Below are 27,015 nucleotides of genomic sequence, written 5' to 3' on the forward strand. Positions count from 1 at the left end.
GATGGTCACGGTCAAACGACATAACTTTTGTATTCAGTCAAATGATACTCAGAGGCTGTTAAATTATCGTATTTAGTCACAAAATTTGAATGTGCATTTAATTAGAAACATTACAGCTCCATGGAAAGTGTAAATATACATCATCCTAAACATTTTCTCATTTCATCTCCTGTCTGGCTCATGCATTATGACAACATTTGGTCCCATTGACCCGGATCTCAACATTTCCCCTCTGTCCCAAACCATTTCTCTTTCCAGAGGTGCATATTATATCACACAGCAGATGGTGCAGGGAATTAGCTGAACTAATGGATGTGCTAACTCATCTCTGTCGAGAGCGGTGCAGAAGTCGACAGAAATGCAGGGGCTGTCTAAATATGAAGTATCCCTCTGTGGCAGTAGGTTATGTCTAGGCTCATCTCCTCTCCTCTCCTCTCCTCTCCTCTCCCTCCTCTCCTCTCCTCTCCTCTCCTCTCCTCTCCTCTCCTCTCCTCTCCCTCTCCTCTCCTCTCCTCTCCTCTCCTCCCTCTCCTCTCCTCTCCTCTCCTCTCCTCTCCTCTCCTCTCCCTCCTCTCCTCTCCTCTCCTCTCCTCTCCTCTCCCTCTCCTCCCTCTCCTCTCCTCTCCTCCTCCTCTCCTCTCCTCTCCTCTCCTCTCCTCTCCTCTCCTCTCCTCTCACCCCTGCCTCCTTTCTCCCCTATCCCCTCTCTACTCTATCCTCTGCCCCCTCTCATTCTTGTGATTTTAGCTCAGTGAGGCTCTTAGTGACTCAGATATAATTTTAGCTTAGTGATGCTCGCAGTTACTCAGATATGATTTAACTTAGTGATGCTCGCAGTTACTCAGATATGATTTTAGCTCAGTGATGGTCTTACTGACTCAGATATGATTTTAGCTCAGTGATGGTCTTAGTGACTCAGATATGATTTTAGCTCATTGATGGTCTTAGTGACTCAGATATGATTTTAGCTCAGTGATGGTCTTAGTTAATCAGATATGATTTTAGCTCAGTGATAGTCTTAGTGACTCAGATATGATTTTAGCTCAGTGATGGTCTGAGTGACTCAGATATGATTTTAGCTCAGTGAGGCTCTTAGTGAATCAGATATTATTTTAGCTCAGTGGTGGTCTTAGTTACTCAGATATGATTTTAGCTCAGTGAGGGTCTTAGTGACTCAGATATGATTTTAGCTCAGTGAGGCTCTTAGTAAATCAGATATTATTTTAGCTCAGTGGTGCTCACAGAGGCCATGGTCAAAAGTAGTGCACTATAGAGGGAATAGGGTGCCATTTGGGACACAGGGAGAGGAGATGGTATCTCATTGTGTTACCTGTCATTCATCCATCGAAGGAGTAGAGAGAAAAACAAGTTTGACTCTCAGTGTGTTTATACTGATTAATGGGTCTCAAACATTCCTCTCCTCTTCTCTCCTCTCCTCTAGTTAATAATGTGTCTCAGGCAGTCCTTTGTCTCCTGCCCTGTCCTGTACTCTCCTCTCCTCTAGTTAATAATGTGTCTCAGGCAGTCCTTTGTCTCCTGTCCTGTCCTGTCCTGTCCTGTCCTGTCCTGTCCTGTCCTGTCCTCCTCTCTCCTGTCCTCTCCTGTCCTCTCCTCTCCTGTCCTGTCCTGTCCTGTCCTGTCCTCTCCTCTCCTGTCCTGTCCTCCTCCTCTCCTCTCCTCTCCTCTCCTCTCCTCTCCCTCCCCTCCCCTCTCCTCTCCTCTCCTCTCCCTCTCCTCTCCTCTCCTCTCCTCTCCTCTAGTTAATAATGTGTCTCAGGCAGTCCTTTGTCTCCTGCCCTGTCCTGTACTCTCCTCTCCTCTAGTTAATAATGTGTCTCAGGCAGTCCTTTGTCTCCTGTCCTGTCCTGTCCTGTCCTGTCCTCTCCTCTCCTCTCCTCTCCTCTCCTCTCCTCTCCTCTCCTCTCCTCTCCTCTCCTCTCCTCTCCTCTCCTCTCCCTCTCCTCTCCTCTCCTCTCCTCTCCTCTCCTCTCCTCTCCTCTAGTTAATAATGTGTCTCAAACAGTCCTCTGGAGAATGCACAACCTCAACCCTGTTTTAATAGGGAGTGTGCTTCTCATACTGCCCTGAAAACTGTAGTTTTCTGAAGAGATAGTGTCACGGTGCTGACTTTTGCCCAATACCTGCAGCAAAAGCCTCCACCCCGTCCCCTGGCTGGGCAGAGTACTTTGGGACTTCAGTTACTTCGGTGTAACAGGGGCCTTGCCGTGCGGCCCTACCAACCTTCCTATGTATTCCTAATGGCCCTTCGCGTGAGTTGGGTTTGTTCCTTCGTTCACGTTGTCACTTCCTTATTTTCCGGTCTAGTATGAGGCCTTGGATAGATATACTCCTATTTAAATATTCTGAGTGTTATGGATTCCTCCTATATTTCCTTACCTTCAAGTTATCTTTACCTATGTATATATCAATACCTAATAACAACTCCTAGTAGTTATTATGCTCGTCAGCTAGTAGTCACTCGGAAACTAGTATTGGTATATGTTTTGACTCTCTTAAAAAATATATTATTGTCCACACAATGAAATATTCTTTAGTGCAATCACTTTAACCTGTAACCAGGGTCACTTTCTGTTCAGTGAGAGTGTCAGAGGCGTTTGCTCTCCAGATCGTTAATCCGGCCTAGTTGTCAAAGTTTCAAGCTTTTATTAAGTCACTCTGTTTTTTGTCTTATACACATCATTACAATTCAATGGTTATACAGTTTCTCAATACAACAATAATGCTCAATCAATCCTTAATGCTTTAAGCTATGCCAGATAATATTACAAAAACTTTAAATGCGTTAACACTTCTAACAATATTGACTAAATAGCAAAATTAGTTAAATTACCTGAAATGCTCAGCCCCTTGGTCACTTTCCTGTAATTGGTATTCACACAGCTATGACGCTAGATTCAGAATTCCAATATCTTTATTCACTTCCTACTCTGTGTATGGACTCGATATATTGTAACTGGTACTTGGCTGTTTTTCCTTGAATTGCTAGTCACCTCTGGTTTCTGGTGTCTAAAATGCTAACGCCCTCTTTGTCTATGTGATCAAGAGGTGGTTAGACCTCTGTTTTTCGGAGACTCAGTCGGGTTCACAAGATTCAACCAGTTTCTTCAGATAGTGACCCAATAAGAACTTAGGCAAAAATAATCCAGTTCTCAAATATTGTTCTAGTCTAACAAAATGCGTATAGTGCAATAGTAAATGTACCCGTGATGATTCTCCATATGAAGTCTGTCTCATATGTTAGTGAGGATCATCCTGTCTTATGATCTCTGTTCTCTTTATATACCTTTTTACAGGGGAAGTTCCCACTGGTGCTGTAGACCTACGTAACCTTAGGCCTGTGTGTTAAACAGAAGCTTCCTACTATTACCATTTAAGGTCATGCACTACTGACTCTCACATTGCTGCTTCCTGTTATTACCATTTAAGGTCATGCACTACTGACTCTCACATTGCTGCTTCCTATTATTACCATTTAAGGTCATGCACTACTGACTCCCACATTCCTATTATTACCATTTAAGGTCATGCACTACTGACTCCCACATTCCTATTATTACCATTTAAGGTCATGCACTACTGACTATTATTACCATTTAAGGTCACATTCCTATTATTACCATTTAAGGTCATGCACTACTGACTTCCACATTCCTATTATTACCATTTAAGGTCATGCACTACTGACTCCCACATTCCTATTATTACCATTTAAGGTCATGCACTACTGACTCCCACATTCCTATTATTACCATTTAAGGTCATGCACTACTGACTCCCACATTCCTATTATTACCATTTAAGGTCATGCACTACTGACTCCCACATTCCTATTATTACCATTTAAGGTCATGCACTACTGACTCTCACATTCCTATTATTACCATTTAAGGTCATGCACTACTGACTCTCACATTCCTATTATTACCATTTAAGGTCATGCACTACTGACTCCCACATTCCTATTATTACCATTTAAGGTCATGCACTACTGACTCCCACATTCCTGTTATTACCATTTAAGGTCATGCACTACTGACTCCCACATTCCTATTATTACCATTTAAGGTCATGCACTACTGACTCTCACATTGCTGCTTCTGTGTTACTGTTGGCTGATTCCACTCAATCATACCAGCTGGCTGTTTCTACCACTGGAGGTGGCGTAGGTGGTATGTCAAGCGTCAGCTGGGAGAAGCCTATGATAGGTATCTCCTCTGCTTCTCCCTGTTGTCCAGTTTCCGCAGGTGCGGTCCATGGTTCCATGAGGTCCCGTGAATGCCCTGTGTTGTTGTCCCCATTGCTTGATGGAGTGGGCAGATTATTTTCATCTCTTGTCACAGTTAGCTAGCTATACTTATGGACTGTATGTTTTAGTTTTCTTTAGAGATTGCTTAACTAGCTATATTTATGGACTGTATATGCTAGTTTTCTGAAGAGATTGGTTAACTATATTTATGGACGGTACATGCTAGTTTTCTGAAGAGATTGGTTAGCTAGCTATATTTATATACTGTATATGCTAGTTTTCTGTAGAGATTGGTTAGCTAGCTATATTTATATACTGTATATGCTAGTTTTCTGAAGAGATTGGTTAGCTAGCTATATTTATATACTGTACAGTATATGCTAGTTTTCTGTAGAGATTGGTTAACTATATTTATGGACTGTATATGCTAGTTTTCTGTAGAGATTGGTTAGCTAGCTATATTTATGGACTCTATATGCTAGTTTTCTGTAGTGATTGGTTAGCTAGCTATATTTATATACTGTAGCTTTGATAAGACGTGTGTCTATCTTGAAGTGTCCATATTTTAATGGCACCACAGCAGACCTATTATCTACTGTATAAGAGCGAGACATGTGTTTCCCTCAGAATAGGATCTGGATCACAGTTGATCCATAATGTAAATCTAAATACTTCATGTTTTTGTTGTTGACATCTCAGTGGATGTTGTCTATTGAGTGAAAACTTTCTCTGCGCTGTGTTTACAAGTTGTTTAGCTCTGTGTGATGTGTGTGTGTGTGTGTGTGTGTGTGTGTGTGTGTGTGTGTGGGGGTGATGAGGGTTGACTAATTCTGCTGCTATGAAACCCCAGCCATTCCCAGCAATGTAGTAGAGGGCTCCTGTGGGAGATTTATGTTGCTCAAAACACGCACACACACACACACACACACACACACACACACACACACACACACACACACACACACACACACACACACACACACACACACACACACACACACACACACACACACACACACACACACACACACACACAGTGCCACTCCACACCCTCATATTCTTCAAAGGGCTACACAGTCATTAGCTATACAGGGAAATAAATAGCTCTCCCCCTAGAGAGACCTCTGAGCCAACTACCTCATTTACTTGTTCACATAACTCATACAGTGTTGTCCCAAATGGCACCCTATTCCCTCTGTGTCTCTCCGTGCAACAAAGAGCCCTGGTCAAATGTAGTGGACTATAATAGGAGTTGTGTTCCGTTTGGGTTGCAGCCCCTAGTGTTCCGTTTGGGTTGCAGCCCCTAGTGTTCCGTTTGGGTTGCAGCCCCTAGTGTTCCGTTTGGGTTGCAGCCACTAGTGTTCCGTTTGGGTTGCAACCCCTAGTGTTCCGTTTGGGTTGCAGCCCCTAGTGTTCCGTTTGGGTTGCAGCCCCTAGTGTTCCGTTTGGGTTGCAGCCCCTAGTGTTCCGTTTGGGTTGCAGCCCCTAGTGTTCCATTTGGGTTGCAGCCCCTAGTGTTCCATTTGGGTTGCAGCCCCTAGTGTTCCGTTTGGGTTGCAGCCCCTAGTGTTCCGTTTGGGTTGCAGCCCCTAGTGTTCCGTTTGGGTTGCAGCCCCTAGTGTTCCGTTTGGGTTGCAACCCCTAGTGTTCCGTTTGGGTTGCAACCCCTAGTGTTCCGTTTGGGTTGCAACCCCTAGTGTTCCGTTTGGGTTGCAACCCCTAGTGTTCCGTTTGGGTTGCAACCCCTAGTGTTCCGTTTGGGTTGCAACCCCTAGTGTTCCGTTTGGGTTGCAGCCCCTAGTGTTCCGTTTGGGTTGCAACACCTAGTGTTCCGTTTGGGTTGCAACCCCTAGTGTTCCGTTTGGGTTGCAACCCCTAGTGTTCCGTTTGGGTTGCAACCCCTAGTGTTCCGTTTGGGTTGCAGCCCCTAGTGTTCCGTTTGGGTTGCAACCCCTAGTGTTCCGTTTGGGTTGCAACCCCTAGTGTTCCGTTTGGGTTGCAGCCCCTAGTGTTCCGTTTGGGTTGCAGCCCCTAGTGTTCCGTTTGGGGTGCAACCCCTAGTGTTCCGTTTGGGTTGCAACCCCTAGTGTTCCATTTGGGGTGCAGCCCCTAGTGTTCCGTTTGGGTTGCACCCCTAGTGTTCCGTTTGGGGTGCAACCCCTAGTGTTCCGTTTGGGTTGCAACCCCTAGTGTTCCGTTTGGGTTGCAACCCCTAGTACCACTGAGGTTACTGAGAGGCAAGTCTACTGCTGCTGTTGCTCCTGTTGTACACTTGACGAGTTTTGTTCCAAATCATCATATTGACCAATTTCTCACATTTGTTGTTGTTGTTTTTCCCCTCAGAAATGATTGCTTATGGGTACCTTCACGTTCTGTTTGTGTAAAATATTGCTGTCCTCAGATTTTTTCTTATTAATAGATTTTAAGACGTGTATTGAAATGGGTTTTGTTGCAAAAAAAAAGCCCGCTATATATCCACTGTTGAGATGAAATGAAATGTTCATATCCTGTATATTTGACTGTGATATGTGGTTGTCTGAGTCTCACCTAGTTATCTTAAGATGAATGTACTAACTCAAAGTCGCTCTGGGTAAGAGCATCTGCTATAGGAGTCAAGTGTAAGTATTTTATATACAGGTCTCATACTATTGTATTGATTCAGTATTTTATATACAGGACTCATACTACTGTATTGATTCAGTATTTTATATACAGGTCTCATACTACTGTATTGATTCAGTATTTTATGTACAGGTCTCATACTACTGTATTAATTCAGTATTTTATATACAGGACTCATACTACTGTATTGATTCAGTATTTCATATACAGGTCTCATACTACTGTATTGATTCAGTATTTTATGTACAGGTCTCATACTACTGTATTAATTCAGTATTTTACGTACAGAACTCATACTACTGTATTGATTCAGTATTTTATATACAGGTCTCATGTTACTGTATTGATTCAGTATTTTACATACAGGTCTCATATTACATATTACATAACTTCCGGCGCCGACAGAGTTGGCCGCCTCACTTCGCGTTCCTAGGAAACTATGCAGTATTTAGTTTTTTTTATGTGTTATTTCTGACATTGTTACCCCAGGAAATCTTAGGTTTTACTACATACAGTCGGGAGGAACTATTGGATATAAGAGCAACGTCAACTCACCAACATTACGACCAGGAATATGACTTTCCCGAAGCAGATCCTCTGTTTGGCCCACCACCCAGGACAATGGATCGGATCCCAGCCGGCGACACAAAACAACGACGCTGTAGAAGAAGGGGCAGACGAGCGGTCTTCTGGTCAGGCTCCGTAGACGGGCATATCGCGCACCGCTTCCGAGCATACTACTCGCCAATGTCCAGTCTCTTGACAACAAGGTAGACAAAATCCGAGCAAGGGTAGCATTCCAGAGAGACATCAGAGACTGTAACATTCTTTGTTTCACGGAAACATGGCTCATTCGAGACACGCTATCGGAGTCGGTACAGCCACCTGGTTTCTTCACGCACCGCGCCGACAGAAAAAAGCATCTCTCTGGTAAGAAGAGGGGCGGGGGCATATGCCTTGTGATTAACGAGACGTGGTGTGATCATAACAACATTCAGGAACTCAAGCCCTTTTGTTCACCTGACTTAGAATTCCTCACAATCAAATGCCGACCGCATTATCTACCAAGAGAATTCTCTTCAATCATTATCACAGTCGTGTATATTCCCCCAAGCAGACACATCGACGGCCCTGAAAGAACTTCATTGGAGTCTATGTAAACTGGAAACCACATATCCTGAGGCTGCCTTTATTGTAGCTGGGGATATTAACAAGGCTAAACTGAAAACAAAGCTCCCCAAATTCTATCAGCATATCGATTGTGCTATCAGGGCTGGCAAAACCCTAGACCACTGTTATTCTAACTTCCGCGACGCATATACGGTCCTCCCCGCCCTCCCCTCGGAAAAGCTGACCACGACTCCATTTTGTTGCTCCCTGCCTATAGACAGAAACTAAAACAGGAAGCTCCCGCGCTCAGGTCTGTTCAACGCTGGTCCGACCAATCGGATTCCACGCTTCAAGATTGCTACGACCACGTGGACTGGGATATGTTCCTCATTGCGACGAACAACAACATTGATGAATACGCTGATTCGGTGTGTGAGTTTACTAACAAGTGCATCGGTGATGTTGTACACACAGCAACTATTAAAACATTCCCCAACCAGAAACTGTGGATTGATGGCAGCATTCGCGCAAAACTGAAGTGTGAACCACTGCTTTTAATCAGGGCAAGGTGACCAGAAACATGACCGAATACAGACAGTGTAGCTATTCTATCCCCAAGGCAATCAAACAAGCTAAGCATCAGTACAGAGACAAAGTGGAGTCGCAATTCAACGGCTCAGACACTAGAGGAATGTGGCAGGGTCTATAGTCAATCACGGACTACAAAAGAAAAACCAGCCCGTCGCGGACCAGACAGACTAAACAACGTTTTTGCTCGCTTTGAGGACAATACAGTATCACTGACATGGCCTGCTACCAAAACCTGCGGGCTTTCCTTCACTGCAGCCGACGTGAGTAAAACATTTAAAGGTGTAAACCTTCGCAAGGCTGCTGGCCCAGACGGCATCCCCAGCCGCATCCTCAGAGCATGCGCAGACCAGCTGGCTGGTGTGTTTACGGACATATTCAACCAATCATTATCCCAGTCTGCTGTCCCCACATGCTTCAAGAGGGCCACCATTGTTCCTCTTCCCAAGAAAGCTAAGGTAACTGTGCTAAACGACTGCTTTGAGAGACTAGTCAAGGACCATATCACCTCCATCCTACCTGACACCCTAGACCCACTCTAATTTGCTTATCGCCCCAGTAGGTCCACAGACGACGCAATCGCCACCACACTGCACACTGACCTAACCCATCTGGACAAGAGGAATACCCATGTTCATCGATTACAGCTCAGCATTTAACACCATAGTACCCTCCAAAATCGTCATTAAGCTTGAGACCCTGGGTCTCGACCCCGACATGTGCAACTGGGTCCTGGACTTCCTGACGGGCCACCCCAGGTGGTGAGGGTAGGTAACAACATCTCCACCCCGCTGATCCTCAACACTGGGGCTCCACAAGGGTGCGTTCTTGCCCTCTCCTGTACTCCCTGTTCACCCACGACTGCGTGGCCATGCACGCCTCCAACTCAATCATCAAGTTTGCAGACGACACTACAGTGGTAGGCTTGATTACCAACAACAACGAGATGGCCTACAGGGAGGAGGTGAGGGCCCCCGGAGTGTGGTGTCAGGAAAACAACCTCACACTCAATGTCAACAAAACAAAGGAGATGATCGTGGACTTCAGGAAACAGCAGAGGGAGCAGCCCCCAATCCACATCGACGGGACAGTAGTGGAGAGGGTGGAGAGTTTTAAGTTCCTCAGCGTACACATCACGGACAAACTGAAATGGTCCACCCACACAGACAGCGTGGTGAAGAAGGCGCAACAGCGCCTCTTCAACCTCAGGAGGCTGAAGAAATTTGGCTTGTCACCAAAAACACTCACAAACTTCTACAGATGCACAATCGAGAGCATCCTGTCGGGCTGTATCACCGCCTGGTACGGCAACTGCTCCGCCCACAACCGTAAGGCTCTCCAGAGGGTAGTGAGGTCTGCACAACGCATCACCGGGGGCAAACTACCTGCCCTCCAGGACACCTACACCACCCGATGTCACAGGAAGGCCAAAAAGATCACCAAGGACAGCAACCACCCGAGCCACTGCCTGTTCACCCCGCTATCATCCAGAAGGCGAGGTCAGTACAGGTGCATCAAAAGCTGGGACCGAGAGACTGAAAAACAGCTTCTATCTCAAGGCCATCAGACTGTTAAACAGCCACCACTAACATTGAGTGGCTGCTGCCAACATACTGACTCAAATCTCCAGCCACTTTAATAATGGAAAAAGTGATGTAATCAATTTATCACTAGCCACTTTATATTATATAATGTTTACTTAACCTACATTACTCATCTCATATGTATATACTGTACTCTATACCATCTACTACACCTTGCAATCTTGATGTAATGTATCACTAGCCACTTTAAACAATGCCACTTTATATAATGTTTACATACCCTACATTACTCATCTCATATGTATATACTGTACTCTATACCATCTACTACATCTTGCCTATGCCGTTCGGCCATCACTCATTCATATATCTTTATGTACATATTCTTTATCCCTTTACACTTGTGTGTATAAGGTAGTAGCTGTGGAATTGTTAGGTTAGATTACTCGTTGGTTATTACTGCATTGTCGGAACTAGAAGCACAAGCATTTCACTACACTCACATTAACACCTGCTAACCATGTGTATGTGACAAATACAGTTGATTTGATTTGATTCAGTATGTTATGTACAGGTCTCATACTACTGTATTTATTCAGTATGTTATGTACAGGTCTCATACTACTGTATTGATTCAGTATTTTAATGTTTTTAAATATTGATGTCACAAATGTATAATTTTCACAGTAAAAAAAAATTAAGTAGTTATTTGTTACTGTAAAAACCTAGTAGTTCTACTGTTTCTCTGAGAGGGAGGCAGATATATATTATTACTGTGTAAAACCTAGTAGTTCTACTGATTTCTCTGAGAGTGAGGAGGATATATATTATTACTGTATAAAACCTAGCAGTACTACTGATTTCTCTGAGAGTGAGGCAGATATATATTATTACTGTGTAAAACCTAGTAGTTCTACTGATTTCTCTGAGAGTGAGGAGGATATATATTATTACTGTGTAAAACCTAGTAGTTCTACTGATTTCTCATAGAGTGAGACAGATATATATTATTACTGTGTAAAACCTAGTAGTTCTACTGATTTCTCATAGAGTGAGACAGATATATATTATTACTGTATAAAACCTAGTAGTTCTACTGATTTCTCTGAGAGCGAGGCAGATATCTAGCGTTTTACAAACACAACATGATTATTTGTCTCTCTGAAATTATTTGTCTCTCTGAAAACCATCAAGTGATAAGAATGTAAATAAATCCACGTCTGTCGTTGATCAACCCCCACGATTCACTAGTGGAAAAAACTCACCGATCTCTTTCATAATAAACGCCAATTTACCAACATTTCTGAAAGTCGATATATAGTCATTTAAAAAAATGTAACTCTTCAATTACAAACTCCAGGTAATTATTTATTCTGTGTTGTAGCTAAATGAAAGGAGGACATCTATTTAGTGTTACTCTGCAGTGTTGACCAGAAGCATTATGAGCTCATGTACTGCTGGACTGGGCATGGAATTGACCTGATTTTTCTGAATGGGTTATTTTAGTCTCCTGTTTGTCGTGAAACGTAGCCACACCCCTAGAGTTATAATGAGTGTTTATATGAAACGTAGCCACGCCCCTAGAGTTATAATGAGTGTTTATATGAAACGTAGCCACGCCCCTAGAGTTATAATGAGTTGTTTGTCATGAAACGTAGCCACGCCCCTCGAGTTATAATGAGTGTTTATATGAAACGTAGCCACGCCCCTAGAGTTATAATGAGTTGTTTGTCATGAAACGCAGCCACGCCCCTCGAGGTATAATGAGTGTTTATATGAAATGTAGCCACGCCCCTAGAGTTATAATGAGTGTTTATATGAAACGTAGCCACGCCCCTCGAGTTATAATGAGTGTTTGTCATGAAACGTAGCCACGCCCCTAGAGTTATAATGAGTGTTTATATGTAGCCACGCCCCTAGAGTTATAATGAGTGTTTATATGAAACGTAGCCACGCCCCTAGAGTTATAATGAGTGTTTATATGAAACGTAGCCACGCCCTAGAGTTATAATGAGTGTTTATATGAAAAACGCCCCTAGAGTTATAATGAGTGTTTATATGAAAGCCACGCCCCTAGAGTTATAATGAGTGTTTTATAATGAGTTATAATGTTTATATGAAACGTAGCCACGCCCCTAGAGTTATAATGAGTGTTTATATGAAAAGTAGCCACGCCCCTAGAGTTATAATGAGTGTTTATATGAAACGTAGCCACGCCCCTCGAGTTATAATGAGTGTTTATATGAAACGTAGCCACGCCCCGAGTTATAATGAGTGTTTATATATGAAATGTAGCCACGCCCCTAGAGTAATAATGAGTGTTTATATGAAACGTAGCCACGCCCTAGAGTTATAATGAGTGTTTATATGAAACGTAGCCACGCCCCTAGAGTTATAATGAGTGTTTATATGAAACGTAGCCACGCCCCTAGAGTTATAATGAGTGTTTATATGAAACGTAGCCACGCCCCTCGAGTGTTATAATGAGTGTTTATATGAAATGTAGCCACGCCCCTCGAGTTATAATGAGTGTTTATATGAAACGTAGCCACGCCCCTAGAGTTATAATGAGTGTTTATATGAAACGTAGCCACGCCCCTCGAGTTATAATGAGTGTTTATATGAAACGTAGCCACGCCCCTAGAGTTATAATGAGTGTTTATATGAAACGTAGCCACGCCCCTCAAGTTATAATGAGTGTTTATATGAAACGTAGCCACGCCCCTAGAGTTATAATGAGTGTTTATATGCGTTTGTTTCAAACTTGGCAAACGTTGCGACTGAAAGATGACTGTCCAAATTTTCAGTTTAACATTTGAGCTAAAAAAAAAAAATTCAGCTTAACTTTAGTCTGCCTTCTGACAGTCCATGTTTGGAATGGCTTCTGTTGGCAAATATAGGACTTTATCAGAAAGAAATGCATAAAATGTGTCTTTAACATATTGTCTATCCATCCATTCTTAGACTCTATCACCATATAATGTATTTCAATACACCCAAAGGTAATTGGGTCAGAACTATTATAATTTTAGCAAAATGCCTCCATTGTTTTAACCAGAACCATGACCAACCAGTAAATCATGGTTCCTCTTGGATTTAATGGGGGAATGGGCCGGGCCAGGATTACAGAACTTTTCTTTACGAGCAATTCCTTTCCCTTGTGTAGTTATATACTGTAGTTAACTTTGAAAAGAGGTTTGAGAAGCTGGTGTGGGGTGGGGTGACATATTGATTCAACATTTCATCAGGTTCTGATGCTAACATATTGTGTAGCAGATGGGGTTTAGAAATGTATTTTCATACCTGCCTATTTGTTGCTAGTTGTTGGCCACTTGACATTGAGCTTGTTATTGAAGATATTCTCTATTCTGTAGTGAACTGAATATGACATATTGGTTTCTCTTCTAAATATGTAAACAGCTATTTTCAAGTGGATTTGTGAACATGGTGATGTGCTGTGGAATGGTTCGATGTGCTATTATACTGTATTGACCCAACCCGTTCATTTTCCAAACAAATCCATCTGATGATTATAGATCCACCATTAATCTCTCTGTTGGTTATCATCTGATGATTATAGATCCACCATTAATCCATCTGATGATTATAGCTCCACCATTAATCCATCTGATGATTATAGCTCCATTAATCTCTCATTAATCCATCTGATGATTATAGCTCCACCATTAATCCATCTGATGATTATAGCTCCACCATTAATCCATCTAATGATTATAGCTCCACCATTAATCCATCTGATGATTATAGCTCCACCATTAATCCATCTGATGATTATAGCTTCACCATTAATCCCTCTGTTGGTTATCATCTGATGATTATAGCTCCACCATTAATCCATCTGATGATTATAGCTCCACCATTAATCCATCTGATGATTATAGCTTCACCATTAATCCCTCTGTTGGTTATCATCTGATGATTATAGCTTCACCATTAATCCCTCTGTTGGTTATCATCTGATGATTATAGCTTCACCATTAATCCCTCTGTTGGTTATCATCTGATGATTATAGCTTCACCATTAATCCCTCTGTTGGTTATCATCTGATGATTATAGCTCCACCATTAATCCCTCTGTTGGTTATCATCTGATGATTATAGCTCCACCATTAATCCCTCTGTTGGTTATCATCTGATGATTATAGATCCACCATTAATCTCTCTGTTGGTTATCATCTGATGATTATAGATCCACCATTAATCTCTCTGTCGGTTATCATCTGATGATTATAGATCCACCATTAATCTCTCTGTTGGTTATCATCTGATGATTATAGATCCACCATTAATCTCTCTGTCGGTTATCATCTGATGATTATAGATCCACCATTAATCTCTCTGTCGGTTATCATCTGATGATTATAGATCCACCATTAATCTCTCTGTCGGTTATCATCTGATGATTATAGCTCCACCATTAATCTCTCTGTTGGTTATCATCTGATGATTATAGCTCCACCATTAATCCATCTGTCGGTTATCATCTGATGATTATAGATGATTATAGCCACCATTAATCCATTAATCTGTTGGTTATCATCTGATGATTATAGCTCCACCATTAATCTCTCTGTCGGTTATCATCTGATGATTATAGCTTCACCATTAATCTCTCTGTTGGTTATCATCTGATGATTATAGCTTCACCATTAATCCCTCTGTTGGTTATCATCTGATGATTATAGCTCCACCATTAATCTCTCTGTTGGTTATCATCTGATGATTATAGCTCCACCATTAATCCATCTGTTGGTTATCATCTGATGATTATAGCTCCACCATTAATCTCTCTGTTGGTTATCATCTGATGATTATAGCTCCACCATTAATCTCTCTGTTGGTTATCATCTGATGATTATAGCTCCACCATTAATCCATCTGTCGGTTATCATCTGATGATTATAGCTCCACCATTAATCTCTCTGTAGGTTATCATCTGATGATTATAGCTCCACCATTAATCTCTCTGTTGGTTATCATCTGATGATTATAGCTCCACCATTAATCTCTCTGCCGGTTATCATCTGATGATTATAGCTCCACCATTAATCTCTCTGTCGGTTATCATCTGATGATTATAGCTCCACCATTAATCCATCTGATGATTATAGCTCCACCATTAATCCATCTGTTGGTTATCATCTGATGATTATAGCTCCACCATTAATCCATCTGTTGGTTATCATCTGATGATTATAGCTCCACCATTAATCTCTCTGTTGGTTATCATCTGATGATTATAGCTCCACCATTAATCTCTCTGTTGGTTATCATCTGATGATTATAGCTCCACCATTAATCCATCTGCCGGTTATCATCTGATGATTATAGCTCCACCATTAATCCCTCTGTTGGTTATCATCTGATGATTATAGCTCCACCATTAATCCCTCTGTTGGTTATCATCTGATGATTATAGCTCCACCATTAATCTCTGTTGGTTATCATCTGATGGTTATCATCTGATGATTATAGCTCCACCATTAATCCATCTGTCGGTTATCATCTGATGATTATAGCTCCACCATTAATCCATCTGTCGGTTATCATCTGATGATTATAGCTTCACCATTAATCCATCTGATGATTATAGCTCCACCATTAATCCATCTGTCGGTTATCATCTGATGATTATAGCTCCACCATTAATCTCTCTGTTGGTTATCATCTGATGATTATAGCTCCACCATTAATCCATCTGTCGGTTATCATCTGATGATTATAGCTCCACCATGAATCTCTCTGTTGGTTATCATCTGATGATTATAGCTCCACCATTAATCCATCTGTCGGTTATCATCTGATGATTATAGCTCCCTCATTAATCCATCTGATGATTATAGCTCCCTCATTAATCTCTCTGTCGGTTATCATCTGATGATTATAGCTTCACCATTAATCTCTCTGTTGGTTATCATCTGATGATTATAGCTCCACCATTAATCCATCTGTCGGTTATCATCTGATGATTATAGCTCCACCATTAATCCATCTGTCGGTTATCATCTGATGATTATAGCTTCACCATTAATCCATCTGATGATTATAGCTCCACCATTAATCCATCTGTCGGTTATCATCTGATGATTATAGCTCCACCATTAATCTCTCTGTTGGTTATCATCTGATGATTATAGCTCCACCATTAATCCATCTGTCGGTTATCATCTGATGATTATAGCTCCACCATTAATCCATCTGATGATTATAGCTCCACCATTAATCCATCTGTCGGTTATCATCTGATGATTATAGCTCCACCATTAATCCATCTGTCGGTTATCATCTGATGATTATAGCTCCACCATTAATCCATCTGTCGGTTATCATCTGATGATTATAGCTTCACCATTAATCTCTCTGTAGGTTATCATCTGATGATTATAGGCTTATCATGATAATCATTTCTCTGTAGGTTATCATCTGATGATTATAGCTCCACCATTAATCTCTCTGTAGGTTATCATCTGATGATTATAGCTCCACCATTAATCCATCTGTGGTTATCATCGGTTATCATCTGATGATTATAGCTTCACCATTAATCCATCTGTCGGTTATCATCTGATGATTATAGCTCCACCATTAATCCATCTGTCGGTTATCATCTGATGATTATAGCTCCCTCATTAATCTCTCTGTCGGTTATCATCTGATGATTATAGCTCCACCATTAATCCATCTGTCGGTTATCATCTGATGATTATAGCTTCACCATTAATCCCTCTGTTGGTTATCATCTGATGATTATAGCTCCACCATTAATCCATCTGTCGGTTATCATCTGATGATTATAGCTCCATCATTAATCTCTCTGTCGGTTATCATCTGATGATTATAGCTCCACCATTAATCCATCTGTCGGTTATCATCTGATGATTATAGCTCCCTCATTAATCTCTCTGTCGGTTATCATCTGATGATTATAGCCCCACCATTAATCCATCTGTCGGTTATCATCTGATGATTATAGCTCCCTCATTAATCCATCTGATGATTATAGCTCCCTCATGAATCCATCTGATGATTATAGATCCAACATTAATCCATCTGTCGGTTATCATCTGATGATTATAGCTCCCTCATTAATGTCTCTGTCGGTTATCATCTGATGATTATAGATCCACCATTAATCCATCTGTCGGTTATCATCTGATGATTATAGCTTCACCATTAATCCCTCTGTTGGTTATCATCTGATGATTATAGCTTCACCATTAATCCCTCTGTTGGTTATCATCTGATGATTATAGCTTCACCATTAATCCATCTGTCCGTTATCATCTGATGATTATAGCTTCACCATTAATCCATCTGTCCGTTATCATCTGATGATTATAGCTCCACCATTAATTATCATCTGATGATTATAGCTCCACCATTAATCTCATCTGTCGGTTATCATCTGATGATTATAGCTCCACCATTAATCCATCTGTTGGTTATCATCTGATGATTATAGCTTCACCATTAATCTCTCTGTAGGTTATCATCTGATGATTATAGCTCCACCATTAATCCATCTGTCGGTTATCATCTGATGATTATAGCTCCCTCATTAATCTCTCTGTCGGTTATCATCTGATGATTATAGCTCCACCATTAATCCATCTGTCGGTTATCATCTGATGATTATAGCTCCACCATTAATCTCTCTGTCGGTTATCATCTGATGATTATAGCTTCACCATTAATCTCTCTGTTGGTTATCATCTGATGATTATAGCTCCACCATTAATCCATCTGTCGGTTATCATCTGATGATTATAGCTCCCTCATTAATCTCTCTGTCGGTTATCATCTGATGATTATAGCCCCACCATTAATCCATCTGTCGGTTATCATCTGATGATTATAGCTCCCTCATTAATCCATCTGATGATTATAGCTCCACCATTAATCCATCTGTCGGTTATCATCTGATGATTATAGCTCCACCATTAATCCATCTGATGATTATAGCTCCACCATTAATCCATCTGTCGGTTATCATCTGATGATTATAGCTCCATCATTAATCCATCTGTCGGTTATCATCTGATGATTATAGCTCCCTCATGAATCCATCTGATGATTATAGATCCAACATTAATCCATCTGTCGGTTATCATCTGATGATTATAGCTCCCTCATTAATGTCTCTGTCGGTTATCATCTGATGATTATAGATCCACCATTAATCCATCTGTCGGTTATCATCTGATGATTATAGCTTCACCAATAATCCATCTGTTGGTTATCATCTGATGATTATAATTTCACCATTAATCCCTCTGTTGGTTATCATCTAATGATTATAGCTCCACCATTAATCCATCTGATGATTATAGCTCCACCATTAATCCATCTGATGATTATAGCTTCACCATTAATCCCTCTGTTGGTTATCATCTGATGATTATAGCTCCACCATTAATCCATCTGATGATTATAGCTCCACCATTAATCCATCTGTCCGTTATCATCTGATGATTATAGCTTCACCATTAATCCATCTGTCCGTTATCATCTGATGATTATAGCTTCACCATTAATCCATCTGTCCGTTATCATCTGTTATCAGATCATACTCGTGGACGTGGCAGAAATCCAATCCAAATAAAGACTCCTAGATGTCATCATAGACAATACACATGTAATCTCTCGTGACAGACAGTCCAGATAGCTAGTGCACACAAGATTCGATTCTGCTTTTGGAGAGATTTATTGATTACGAGACAGAAATGTGTCTCCTGCTTTTTTACCCCCCAAAAAACTCTTTCCGAGATAAACACACAAAGGCTCCTAGAAGGCAGGAGACGACACGTAGTAAATACATTGTATAGAAATGACGTGTGAGAACTGTGAACGGGTTGCAGAGAACGAGCAGTGGAAAGAACGACTGTTTCTGTCTCCTTTATGATTTATGTTTTCAACGTGTTCTTCACTGACAGCTGTTTCACTCTAAGAGGAAACGTGGTTCTAGGGACGTGTCCCCCCCCCCAAAAAAACAACACCATATTCCCTATGTAGTGCACTGCTTTTAACCAGATTCCTATTGACCTAGGTTAAAAGTAGTGCACTACGTTTGGGGAATAGGGGGCTATTTGGGATGCAAACCCCCTTATTCTGGTTCCAGAATGATTAGCTTAAAGACAGATGGTACACAAACACAACATTGATAGTATCTACACTCGACTGCAATATGTTTTCTATCAAACTGCTTGACGGAATGAATCCTTTTTAATTTATATCGCACAGCAGTTGTTTTAACTGATGTGTGTAATTATTACATTAATTCACACTGCATTGATATTCAACATATTCAACTCTGTCGTCAGTAGCAGTACATAGACAATCATTTCAAAAACAATATAACAATTTAAAAATAAATAAATATATTTATTTCACCTTTATTTAAACCAAGGAAGGCTAGTTGAGAACAAGTTCTCATTTACAACTGCGACCTGGCCAAGATAAAGCAAAGCAGCGCGACACAAACAACAACACAGAGTTACACGTGGAGTAAACAAAACGTAGTCAATGATACAGTAGAAAAAAAGTCTATATACGGTGTGTGGAAATGGTGCTTCAACTGTTCTGCCTGCGGCTATGGAGCCCTGACCAGTTTCACCAGACGTGCTCCCTGATGTGTGTAATTACTACATTCATTCACAGTGCATTGACATTCAACATATTCTACTCTGTCTACAGTAGCAGTTACATAGATATTAATTTCAAAAACAATATAGCAACACAAATCCAACTTTTGTCAGTGGTTTAATTGAGCAAACTTAGTCTTTTACATATTGGGCAGGTGGGCCCAAATGTGTCAGAACTCCAGTCATTGGATATGAATGTTGTTATTAAACCAGTGGTTCACTGAGAGGTTTATGGGTTTAACAGTTTAACACCAATATACACTTTAGTGTACAAAATATTAAGAACACATTCCTAATATTGAGAGAGCAAACATTAATAATATCAATCAATCAAATGTATTTATAAAGCCCTTCTTACATCAGCTGATATCTCAAAGTGCTGTACAGAAACCATTTCTCAACGGCTGGCCATGCCTTCCGCCTGGCTACTCCAACCTCGGCCAACAGCTCCTCCCCCCCGGCAGCTCCTCGCCCAAGCCTCTCCAAGTTCTCCTTTACCCAAATCCAGATAGCAGATGTTCTAAAAGAGCTGCAAAACCTGGACCCATACAAATCAGCTGGGCTTGACAATCTGGACCCCCTATTTCTGAAACTATCCGCCGCCATTGTCGCAACCCCTATTACCAGCCTGTTCAACCTCTCTTTCATATCGTCTGAGATCCCCAAGGATTGGAAAGCTGCCGCAGTCATCCCCCTCTTCAAAGGGGGAGACACCCTGGACCCAAACTGTTACAGACCTATATCCATCCTGCCCTGCCTATCTAAGGTCTTCGAAAGCCAAGTCAACAAACAGGTCACTGACCATCTCGAATCCCACCGTACCTTCTCCGCTGTGCAATCTGGCTTCCGAGCCGGTCACGGGTGCACCTCAGCCACACTCAAGGTACTAAACGATATCATAACCGCCATCGATAAAAGACAGTACTGTGCAGCCGTCTTCATTGACCTTGCCAAGGCTTTCGACTCTGTCAATCACCATATTCTCATCGGCAGACTCAGTAGCCTCGGCTTTTCGGATGACTGCCTTGCCTGGTTCACCAATTACTTTGCAGACAGAGTTCAGTGTGTCAAATCGGAGGGCATGCTGTCCGGTCCTCTGGCAGTCTCTATGGGGGTGCCACAGGGTTCAATTCTCGGGCCGACTCTGTGTATATCAATGATGTTGCTATTGCTGCGGGCGATTCCCTGATCCATCTCTACGCAGACGACACCATTCTATATACTTTCGGCCCGTCATTGGACACTGTGCTATCTAACCTCCAAACAAGCTTCAATGCCATACAACACTCCTTCCGTGGCCTCCAACTGCTCTTAAACGCTAGTAAAACCAAATGCATGCTTTTCAACCGATCGCTGCCTGCACCCGCATGCCCGACTAGCATCACCACCCTGGATGGTTCCGACCTTGAATATGTGGACATCTATAAGTACCTAGGTGTCTGGCTAGACTGCAAACTCTCCTTCCAGACTCATATCAAACATCTCCAATCAAAAATCAAATCAAGAGTCGGCTTTCTATTCTGCAACAAAGCCTCCTTCACTCACGCCGCCAAGCTTACCCTAGTAAAACTGACTATCCTACCAATCCTCGACTTCGGCGATGTCATCTACAAAATGGCTTCCAACACTCTACTCAGCAAACTGGATGCGGTATATCACAGTGCCATCCGTTTTGTCACTAAAGCACCTTATACCACCCACCACTGCGACTTGTATGCTCTAGTCGGCTGGCCCTCGCTACATATTCGTCGCCAGACCCACTGGCTCCAGGTCATCTACAAGTCCATGCTAGGTAAAGCTCCGCCTTATCTCAGTTCACTGGTCACGATGGCAACACCCATCCGTAGCACGCGCTCCAGCAGGTGTATCTCACTGATCATCCCTAAAGCCAACACCTCATTTGGCCGCCTTTCGTTCCAGTACTCTGCTGCCTGTGACTGGAACGAATTGCAAAAATCGCTGAAGTTGGAGACTTTTATCTCCCTCACCAACTTCAAACATCAGCTATCTGAGCAGCTAACCGATCGCTGCAGCTGTACATAGTCTATTGGTAAATAGCCCACCCATTTTCACCTACCTCATCCCCATACTGTTTTTATTTATTTACTTTTCTGCTCTTTTGCACACCAATATCTCTACCTGTACATGACCATCTGATCATTTATCACTCCAGTGTTAATCTGCAAAATTGTAACTATTCGTCTACCTCCTCATGCCTTTTGCACACATTGTATATAAACTCCCCTTTGTTTTCTACTGTGTTATTGACTTGTTAATTGTTTATTCCATGTGTAACTCTGTGTTGTCTGCTCACACTGCTATGCTTTATCTTGGCCAGGTCGCAGTTGTAAATGAGAACTTGTTCTCAACTAGCCTACCTGGTTAAATAAAGGTGAAATAAAAATAAAAAAAAAAAGAAACACAGTCTAAAACCCCAAACAGCAAGCAATGCAGGTGTAGAAGCACGGTGGCTCGGAAAACTCCCTAGAAAGGCCAGAACCTAGGAAGAAACCTAGAGAGGAACCAGGCTCTGAGGGGTGGCCAGTCCTCTTCTGGCTGTGCCGGGTGGAGATTATAACAGAACATGGCCAAGATGTTCTAATGTTCATAGATGACCAGCAGGGTCAGATAATAATAATCACAGTGGTTGTAGAGGGTGCAACAGGTCAGCACCTCAGGAGTAAATGTCAGTTGGCTTTTAATAGCTGATCATTCCGAGTTAAAGACAGCAGGTGCGGTAGAGTGAGAGAGTCGAAAACAGCAGGTCTGGGACAGGTAGCACGTCCGGTGAACAGGTCAGAGTTCCATAGCCGCAGGCATAACAGTTGAAACTGGAGCAGCAGCACGGCCAGGTGGACTGGAGACAGCAAGGAGTCATCATGTCAGGTAGTCCTGAGGCATGGTTCCAGGGCTCAGGTCCTCAGGGAGGGGAGGGAGAGAGAATTAGAGGGAGCTTAAATTCATACAGGACACCGGATAAGACAGGAAAATTACAACAGATATAACAGATTGACCCTAGCCCCACGACACATAAACTATTGTAGCATAGATACTGGAGGATGAGACAGGCGGGGTCGGGAGACGCTGTGGCCCTGTCCGATATCCCCGGACAGGGCCAACCTGTGCCAAAGCACAGCCCCCACACCACAAGAGGAATATCTTCAACCACCAACTTACTACCCTGAGACAAGGCTGAGTAGTATAGCCCACGAAGATCTCCCCACGGCACAAACCCGAGGGGGCACCAACTTGAACAAGAAGATCACATCAGTGACTCAACCCACTCAAGTGACACACCCCTCCTAGGGAAGGCATGGAAGAGCACCAGTAAGCCAGTGACTCAGCCCCTGCAATAGGGTGAGAGGCAGAGAAACCCAGTGGAGAGGGGAACCGGCCAGGCAGAGACAGCAAGGGCGGTTCGTTGCTCCAGAGCCTTTCCATTCACCTTCCCACTCTTGGGCCAGACTACACTCAATCATATGACCTGCTGAAGAAGATGAGTCTTCAATAAAGACTTAAAGGTTGAGACCGAGTCTGCATTTCTCACTTGGGTAGGCAGACCATTCCATAAAAATGGAGCTCTATAGGAGAAAGCCATGCTTCCAGCTGTTTGCTTAGAAATTCTAGGGACAGTAAGGAGGCCTGCGTCTTTTGACCGTAGCGTACGTGTAGGTATGTACGGCAGGACCAAATCGGAAAGATAGGTAGGAGCAAGCCCATGTAATGAGTTGTAGGTTAGCAGTAAAACCTTGAAATCAACCCTTGCCTTAACAGGAAGCCAGTGTAGAGAGGCTAGCACTGGAGTAATATGAAAAACAAATGTTGGTTCTAGTCAAGATTCTAGCAGCGGTGTTCAGCACTAACTGAAGTTTATTTAGTACTTTATCCGGGTAGCCGGAAAGTAGAGCATTGCAGTAGTCTAGTTTAGAAGGAACAAACGCATGGATAAGCTTTTATGCATCATGTTGTGGCAAAAACATGCGATTTTTGCAATGTTACGTAGATGGAAAAAACCTGCCCTTGAAACATTCTTGATATGTTCGTCAAAAGAGAGATCAGGGTCCAGAGTAACACTGGGGTCCCTTCACAGTTTTATTTGAGACGACTTTACAACCATCAAGATTAATTGTCAGATCCAACGGAAGATCTCTTTGTTTCTTGGGACCTAGAACTAGCATCTCTGTTTTGTCAGAGTTTAAAAGTAAAACATTTGCTGCCATCCACTTCCTTGTCTGAAACACAGGCTTCCAGGGTGGGCCATTTTGGGGCTTCACCATGTTTCATTGAAATGTACAGCTGTGTGTCGTCTGCATAGCAGTGAAAGTTAACATTATGTTTCCGAATGACATCACCAAGAGGTAGAATATTTAGTGAAAACAATAGTGGTCCTAAAACGGAGCCTTGAGGAACACCGAAACTTACAGTTGATTTGTCAGAAGACAAACCATCCACAGAGACAAACTGATATCTTTCCGACAGATAAGATCTAAACCAGGCCTGAACTATATAAACCAGGCCAGAACTATCTAAACCAGGCCAGAACTTGTCCGTGTGGACCAATTAGGGTTTCCAATCTCTCCAAAAGAAAGTGGTGATCGATGATGTCATAAGCAGCACTAAGGTCTAGGAGCACGAGGACAGATGCAGAGCCTCGGTCTGCATGTCAATCTCTCCTGGCTCAAAGTGGAGGAGAGATTGGCTTCGTCACTACTTGTATTTGTGAGAGGTATTGACATGTTGAAAGCACCGAGCTGTCTGTTTAAATGACTACCACACAGCTCACAGCTTTAAATGACTACCACACAGCTGACACCCCATGCATACCCCACAAGACATGCCACCAGAGGTCCCTTCACAGTCCTCAAGTCCAGAACAGACTATGGGAGGCACACGGTACCACATAGAGAACATGACTACATGGAACTCTATTCCACAGTACTACATAGAGCCATGACTACATGGAACTCTATTCCACAGTACTACATAGAGCCATGACTACATGGAACTCTATTCCACAGTACTACATAGAGCCATGACTACATGGAACTCTATTCCACAGTACTACATAGAGCCATGACTACATGGAACTCTATTCCACAGTACCACATAGAGAACATGACTACATGGAACTCTATTCCACAGTACTACATAGAGCCATGACTACATGGAACTCTATTCCACAGTACTACATAGAGCCATGACTACATGGAACTCTATTCCACAGTACTACATAGAGCCATGACTACATGGAACTCTATTCCACAGTACTACATAGAGCCATGACTGGAACATGGAACTCTATTCCACAGTACTACATAGAGCCATGACTACATGGAACTCTATTCCACAGTACTACATAGAGCCATGACTACATGGAACTCTATTCCACAGTACTACATAGAGCCATGACTACATGGAACTCTATTCCACAGTACTACATAGAGCCATGACTACATGGAACTCTATTCCACAGTACTACATAGAGCCATGACTACATGGAACTCTATTCCACAGTACTACATAGAGCCATGACTACATGGAACTCTATTCCACAGTACTACATAGAGCCATGACTACATGGAACTCTATTCCACAGTACTACATAGAGCCATGACTACATGGAACTCTATTCCACAGTACTACATAGAGCCATGACTACATGGAACTCTATTCCACAGTACTACATAGAGCCATGACTACATGGAACTCTATTCCACAGTACTACATAGAGCCATGACTACATGGAACTCTATTCCACAGTACTACATAGAGCCATGACTACATGGAACTCTATTCCACAGTACTACATAGAGCCATGACTACATGGAACTCTATTCCACAGTACTACATAGAGCCATGACTACATGGAACTCTATTCCACAGTACTACATAGAGCCATGACTACATGGAACTCTATTCCACAGTACTACATAGAGCCATGACTACATGGAACTCTATTCCACAGTACTACATAGAGCCATGACTACATGGAACTCTATTCCACAGTACTACATAGAGCCATGACTACATGGAACTCTATTCCACAGTACTACATAGAGCCATGACTACATGGAACTCTATTCCACAGTACTACATAGAGCCATGACTACATGGAACTCTATTCCACAGTACTACATAGAGCCATGACTACATGGAACTCTATTCCACAGTACTACATAGAGCCATGACTACATGGAACTCTATTCCACAGTACATAGAGCCATGACTACATGGAACTCTATTCCACAGTACCATAGAGCCATGACTACATGGAACTCTATTCCACAGTACTACATAGAGCCATGACTACATGGAACTCTATTCCACAGTACTACATAGAGCCATGACTACATGGAACTCTATTCCACAGTACTACATAGAGCCATGACTACATGGAACTCTATTCCACAGTACTACATAGAGCCATGACTACATGGAACTCTATTCCACAGTACTACATAGAGCCATGACTACATGGAACTCTATTCCACAGTACTACATAGAGCCATGACTACATGGAACTCTATTCCACAGTACTACATAGAGCCATGACTACATGGAACTCTATTCCACAGTACTACATAGAGCCATGACTACATGGAACTCTATTCCACAGTACTACATAGAGCCATGACTACATGGAACTCTATTCCACAGTACTACATAGAGCCATGACTACATGGAACTCTATTCCACAGTACTACATAGAGCCATGACTACATGGAACTCTATTCCACAGTACTACATAGAGCCATGACTACATGGAACTCTATTCCACAGTACTACATAGAGCCATGACTACATGGAACTCTATTCCACAGTACTACATAGAGCCATGACTACATGGAACTCTATTCCACAGTACTACATAGAGCCATGACTACATGGAACTCTATTCCACAGTACCACATAGAGCCATGACTACATGGAACTCTATTCCAAATCACATTTAAAAAACAGATAAAAATACACCTTATGGAACAGCAGGAAGAGACACACACACGATAACATACCCACTACACACACACGATAACATACCCACTACACACACAATATAACATACCCACTACACACACATGATAACATACCCCCTACACACACATGATAACATACCCACTACACACACATTATGATAACATACCCATACACCATGATAACATAACACACACATGATAACATGGACACATTATAACATACCCACTACACACACACATTATAACAT

The 27,015-nt window shown here is 42.2% G+C and overlaps 1 protein-coding gene across 1 annotated transcript in view; it reads left to right on the forward strand.

Moving 5' to 3' along the window:
- The window catches only part of LOC121845473 (CUB and sushi domain-containing protein 3-like), a 179,169-nt gene that overhangs the window by 61,341 nt on the left and 90,813 nt on the right, over positions 1 to 27,015 (forward strand). The gene's annotated exons all lie outside the window — the stretch shown is intronic.

Source organism: Oncorhynchus tshawytscha, unplaced genomic scaffold, assembly GCF_018296145.1.
Source record: "Oncorhynchus tshawytscha isolate Ot180627B unplaced genomic scaffold, Otsh_v2.0 Un_contig_1961_pilon_pilon, whole genome shotgun sequence".
Taxonomy (NCBI): domain Eukaryota; kingdom Metazoa; phylum Chordata; class Actinopteri; order Salmoniformes; family Salmonidae; genus Oncorhynchus; species Oncorhynchus tshawytscha.